The sequence below is a fragment of the Triticum aestivum genome, chromosome 7B (assembly GCF_018294505.1).
Source record: "Triticum aestivum cultivar Chinese Spring chromosome 7B, IWGSC CS RefSeq v2.1, whole genome shotgun sequence".
NCBI classification, from domain to species: domain Eukaryota; kingdom Viridiplantae; phylum Streptophyta; class Magnoliopsida; order Poales; family Poaceae; genus Triticum; species Triticum aestivum.
This window is the reverse complement of record NC_057813.1, coordinates 696,447,245-696,453,790: the sequence shown is the minus strand read 5'-3', so window position 1 is coordinate 696,453,790 and position 6,546 is coordinate 696,447,245.

Here is a 6,546-nt window from a genome sequence, read left to right as displayed (position 1 = left end):
AGAAACCATGCAGTTCTCTTACCCGTCTGATGCAGTGCGGTTTTCAGTTGGATGAAGTACCCACGTCGATTTGGGTGTCGCGAAAAATAGTGTCCGCATTTCAGTAAATTCGAAATTTCTCTTAAACCGTAAAGAATTAGAGAGAGTGTTCTACATCAAAAAGTTGCGCATCGTCGATATCTTTCCAACGGAGTACCGTTTGAATCATTCCGACTAGCGGTTTGTAAAGTTTCGCAAAAAACGGCCGCTGCCACTACTATTAGTATCTTTGAAACCGCTGCCACTATTTGTAAAAATACGAATATAGCAAAAAAATACTAGGAGTAGCGTGGAGTTTTGGAGTAGTAGCAGCACTGCTTTACCAGTAGCGTTGGTCGTATAGCCATGCTACTACTATTAGCAGTAGCGATGGGCAGAGGCGCGCTACTACTAGACATAGGTAGCAGTAGCGCTGGTTGAAACACACGCTACTGCAAAAAAATAGCTGTAGCGCCGTAGCAGTAGCGCGCTTGCCCACGCTACTAATAGCTAAAAAACCAGCGCTACCGTTAAAGGTTTTCCTAGTAGTGACGACCCAGAGTTGTACGTTGACCTTAGGACAACTAGAACCGGATACTTAATAAAACACACCCAGACAAGTTCCAGAGACAACCCGGTGATCGCTTTACCACAGGGTGATGAGGGAAGGATCGCCAGATAGGATTATGTTATGCGATGCTACTTGGAGGACATCAATCTACTTTCTTCTACATGCTGCAAGACGGAGGCTGCCAGAAGCGTAGTCTTCGATAGGACTAGCTATCCCCCTCTTATTCTGGCATTCTACAGTTCAGTCCATTGATATTGCCTCTTTACACATATCCCCATGCATATGTAGTGTAGATCCTTGCTTGCGAGTACTTTGGATGAGTACTCACAGTTGCTTTGCTCCCTCTTTTCCCCTTTTCCCTCTTTTTCTCGGTTGCCGCAACCAGGCGTTGGAGCCCAGGAACCAGACACCACCGTCGACGACGACTCCTACTACACTGGAGGTGCCTACTACTACGTGCAGGCCGCTGACGACGACCAGGAGTAGTTTAGGAGGATCCCAGGCAGGAGGCCTGCGCCTCTTTCGATCTGTATCCTAGTTTGTGCTAGCCATCTTATGGCAACTTGTTTAACTTATGTCTGTACTCAGATATTGTTGCTTCCGCTGACTCGTCTATGATCGAGCACCTGTATTCGAGCCCTCGAGGCCCCTGGCTTGTAATATGATGCTTGTATGACTTACTTTAATTTTAGAGTTGTGTTTTGATATCTTCCCATGAGTCCCTGATCTTGATCGTACACATTTGCGTGCATGATTAGTGTACGATTAAATCGGGGTCGTCACAAGTTGGTATCAGGGCCGACTGCTGATACGTCTCCAACGTATCTATATTTTTTGATTGCTCCATGCTACTTTATCTATTGTTTTGGACTATAATGGGCTTTATTTTGCACTTTTATATTATTTTTTGGACTAACCTATCAACCGGAGGCCCAGCCCAGAATTGCTGTTTTTTGCATATTTCAGTGTTTCGAAGAAACGGAATATCAAACGGAGTCCAAACGGGATGAAACCTTCGGGAACGTGATCTTCTCACCGAACGTGATCCAAGAGACTTGGACCCTACTCCAAGAAGTGCCAGAGGCGGTCACGAGGGTGGGGGGCGCGCCCTCCCCCCTGGGCGCGCCCCCTAGCTCGTGGGCCCCCTGACGCTCCACCGACGTACTCCTTCCTCCTATATATACCTACATACCCCCAATAGACCAGGGACAAAGCCAAAAACCTAATTCCACCGCCGTAACTTCCTGTATCCACGAGATCCCATCTTGGGGCTTGTTCCGGAGCTCCGCCGGAGGGGGCATCCACCACGGAGGGCTTCTACATCATCACCATAGCCCCTCCAATGAAGTGTGAGTAGTTTACTTCAGACCTTCGGGTCCATAGTTAGTAGCTAGATGGCTTCTTCTCTCTTTTTGGATCTTAATACAATGTTCTCCCCCTCTCTGGTGGAGATCTATTCGATGTAATCTTCTTTTTGTGGTGTGTTTGTTGAGACCGATGAATTGTGGGTTTATAATCCAGCTTATCTATGGAAAATATTTGATTCTTCTCTGAATTCTTTTATGTATGATTGAGTTATCTTTGCAAGTCTCTTCGAATTATACGTTTGGTTTGGCCAACTAGATTGGTAGTTCTTGCAATGGGAGAAGTACTTAGCTTTGGGTTCAATCTTGCGGTGACCTTACCCAGTGACAGAAAGGGTTGCAAGGCACGTATTGTATTGTTGCCATCGAGGATAACAAGATGGGGTATTTATCATATTGCATGAATTTATTCCTCTGCATCATGTCATCTTGCTTAAGGCGTTACTCTGTTTTTAACTCAATACACTAGATGCATGCTGGATAGCGGTCGATGAGTGGATAGCGGTCTACTTGTCACAGACGTGGTGCCTATATACATGATCATTGCCTGGATAACCTCATAACTATGCTCAATTCTGTCAATTGCTCAACAGTAATTTGTTCACCCCCCGTAGAATACTTATGCTCTTGAGAGAAGCCACTAGTGAAACCTATGGCCCCGGGGTCTATTCTCATCATATCAATCTCCATCACTTTATTTACTTTCTTTGCTTTTACTTTTTACTTTGCATCTTTATACCAAAAATACCAAAAAACATTATCTCTATCAGATCTCACCCTCGTAAGTGACCGTGAAGGGATTGACAACCCCTAAGCGTTGGTTGCGAGTAGCTATCGTTTTGTGCAGGTATGAGGGACTTGCGCGTGGTCTCCTACTAGATTGATACCTTGGTTCTCAAAAACTGAGGGAAATACTTATGCTACTATGCTGCATCATCCTCTCCTCTTCGGGGAAATCCAACGCAACCTCGAGACGTAGCAAGAAGAATTTCTGGCATTGTTGTCGGGGAGGCTTATGCAAAATTCAACATACCAAGTACCCATCACAATCCCTATCTCTTGCATTACATTATTTGCCATTTGCCTCTCGTTTTCCTCTGCCCCACTTCACCTTTGCCATTTTATTCACCCTCTCTTTCCCAATCTCCTCCTCTTTTTCCCTTTGCCTTTTGTTTGCTCGTGTGTTAGTTTGCTTGTTCGCCGCGATGGCTCAAGATGCCACCAAATTGTGTGACTTCACCAATACCAGTAATAATGATTTCCTTAGCACTCCGATTGCTCGTCTTGCCAATACCGAATCTTGTGAAATCAATACTGCTTTGTTGAATCTTGTTATGAAAGATCAATTCGCCGGCCTTCCTAGCGAAGATGCCGCTACTCATCTGAATGGCTTCGTTGATTTATGTGATATGCAAAAGAAAAAGGATGTCAATATTATATTGTCAAATTAAAGTTATTTCCTTTTCACTTAGAGATCGTGCTAAAATTTGGTTTTCATCCTTGCCTAAAAATAGTATTGATTCTTGGAACAAGTGCAAAGATGCTTTTATCTCTAAGTATTTTCCTCCCGCTAAGATTATCACTCTTAGGAACAATATCATGAATTTTAAACAACTTGATCATGAGCATGTTGCCCAATCTTGGGATAGAATGAAATTAATGCTTCGCAATTGCCCTACTCATGGTTTGAATTTATGGATGATCATACAAAATTTTTATGCCGGATTGAATTTTGCTTCTAGAAATCTTTTAGATTCGGTCGCAGGAGGCACTTTTATGGAAATTACGTTAGGGGATGCTACCAAATTGCTTGATAATATTATGGCTAATTATTCTCGATGGCATACCGAAAGAACTTCTAGTAAAAAAGTGCATGCTATAGAAGAAATCAATGTTTTGAGTGAAAAGATGGATGAACTTATGAAGATGTTTGCTACTAAAAATACTTCCCTTGATCCCAATGATATGCCTTTATCTACTTTGATTGAGAATAATAATGAATCTATGGATGTGAATTTTGTTGGAAGGAATAGTTTTGGAAATAACGCATATAGAGGGAATTTTAATCCTAGGCCTTATCCTAGTAATCCTTCTAATAATTATGGAAATTCCTACAACAACTCTTATGGAAATTTTAATAAGATGCCCTCTGAATTTGAGAGTAGTGTTAAAGAGTTTATGAATTCACAAAAGAATTTTAATGCTTTGCTTGAAGAAAAATTGCTTAAGGTTGATGATTTGGCTAGGAATGTTCATAGAATTTCTCTTGAAATTGATTCTTTAAAGCTTATATCTATTCCTCCTAAGCATGATATCAATGAGTCTCTCAAAGCTATGAGAATTTCCATTGATGAGTGCAAGGAAAGAACCGCTAGGATGCATGCTTCCAAAGATGCCTTTATTAAAGCGTGTTCTTCTGATTCCTATAGAAATCAAGATGAAGATCTAAAAGTTATTGATGTGTCCCCTATTAAATGCTTCTTTTGCAATACGAGTCTTGATGAAACTGAATATGATCTTCCATTACCTAGAAGGCGTTCTAAGAATTCAGAGTTTCTAGATTTTGATGATGAAATTGATGAAAGTGGGATTGAAATAAAAAAAAACTGTGATGTTGCTAAACCCACTATTTTGGATCTCAAGGAATTTAATTATGAAAATTGCTCTTTGATTTGTTGTATTACCTTGTTGCAATCCGTGCTAGATTCTCCTCATGCTTATAGTCAAAATAAGGCCTTTAACGAACACATTATTGATGCCTTGATGCAATCTTATGAAGAAAAACTTGAGTTGAAAGTTTCTATCCCTAGAAAAATCTATGATGAGTGGGAACATACTATAAAAATTAAAATTAAAGATTTTGAGTTTTATGCTTTGTGTGATTTGGGGGCTAGTGTCTCTACTATCCCCAAAACTTTATGTGATTTGCTAGATTTCCGTGATTTTGATGATTGCTTACTAAATTTGCATCTTGCAGATTCCACTATTAAAAAGCCTATGGGATGAATTAATGATGTTCTTATTGTTGCCAATAGGAATTATGTGCCCGTAGATTTTATCGTTCTTGATATAGATTGCAATCCTTCATCTCCTATTATTCTTGGTAGACCTTTCCTTAGAACGATTGGTGCAATTATCGATATGAAGGAAGGGAATATTATATTCCAATTTCCCTTAACCCTAGAAAGAAAATAAAATTACCATATGAATCTATTATGAGTGCCATTTATGGATTGCCTACCAAAGATGGCAATACCTAGATCTATCTTCGCCTATAGGCCTAACTATGGGCGTTAAACGATAGCGCTTGTTGGGAGGCAACCCAATTTTATTTTTTGTTCTTTGTTTTTGTTACTGTTTAGTGCTAATTTTTTTCTACTTTCTGTTTAGATGTGGTTTTATGTTTTAGTTAGTGTTTGTGCCAAGTAGAACCTATAGGATAAGCTATGATGATAGTTGATTTGATTCTGCTGAAAAACAGAAACTTTGTGCTCACGAGAAAAAATTCAATAAATCACAGTAACGTGATTTTGCATTGATTCTTTTTGCTGCTGATCAATAAACAAATTTTTACAGTACTTCCTATTTTGTTTGGGATTTTTAGAGTTCCATAAGTTTGCGTTAGTTACATATTGCTACAGACTGTTCCGTTTTTGACAGATTCTGTTTTTCGTGTGTTGTTTGCTTATTTCAATGCATCTATGGCTAGTAAATTAGTTTATAATCCATAGAGAAGTTGGAATACAGTAGGTTTAAAACCAATATAAATATGAGTTCATTACAGTACCTTAAAGTAGTCTTTTGTTTTCTTTCTCTAACGGAGCTCACGAGATTTCTATTGAGTTTTGTGTTGTGAAGTTTTCATGTTTTGGGTGAATTCTTTTGATGGATTACGGAACAAGGAGTGGCAAGAGCCTAAGCTTGGGGATGCCCATGGCACCCCCAAGATAATCCAAGGACACCAAAAAGTCAAACATTGGGGATGCCCCGGAAGGCATCCCCTCTTTCGTCCACTTCCATTGGTAATTTACTTGGAGCTATATTTTTATTCACCAACATGATATGTGTTTTGCTTGGAGCGTCTTGTATTATTTGAGTCTTTGCTTGTTAGTTTACCACAATCATCCTTGCTGTACACACATTTTGAGAGAGCCATACATGATTTGGAATCTGATAGAATACTCTATGTGCTTCACTTATATCTTGTGAGCTTGATAGTTGCTCATAGTGCTTCACTTATATCTTTTTGAGCGTGATAATTTTTTGCTCTAGTACTTCACTTAGATCTTTTAGAGCACGGTGGTGGATTTGTTTTAAAGAAACTAAATCTCTCATGCTTCACTTAGATTATTTTGAGAGTCGTTAATAGCAAGGTAATTTGCTTAATGTTAATATACTTGGTGTTCAAGATATGTGAAACTTTCTTTTGAGTGTGTTGAATACTAAGATAAGTTTGATGCTTGATAATTGTTTTGAGATATGGAGGTAATAATATCAAAGTCATGCTAGTTGAGTAGTTGTGAATTTGATAAATACTTGTGTTGAAGTTTGTAAATCTCGTAGCATGCACGTATGGTTAAAGTTGTGTAACAA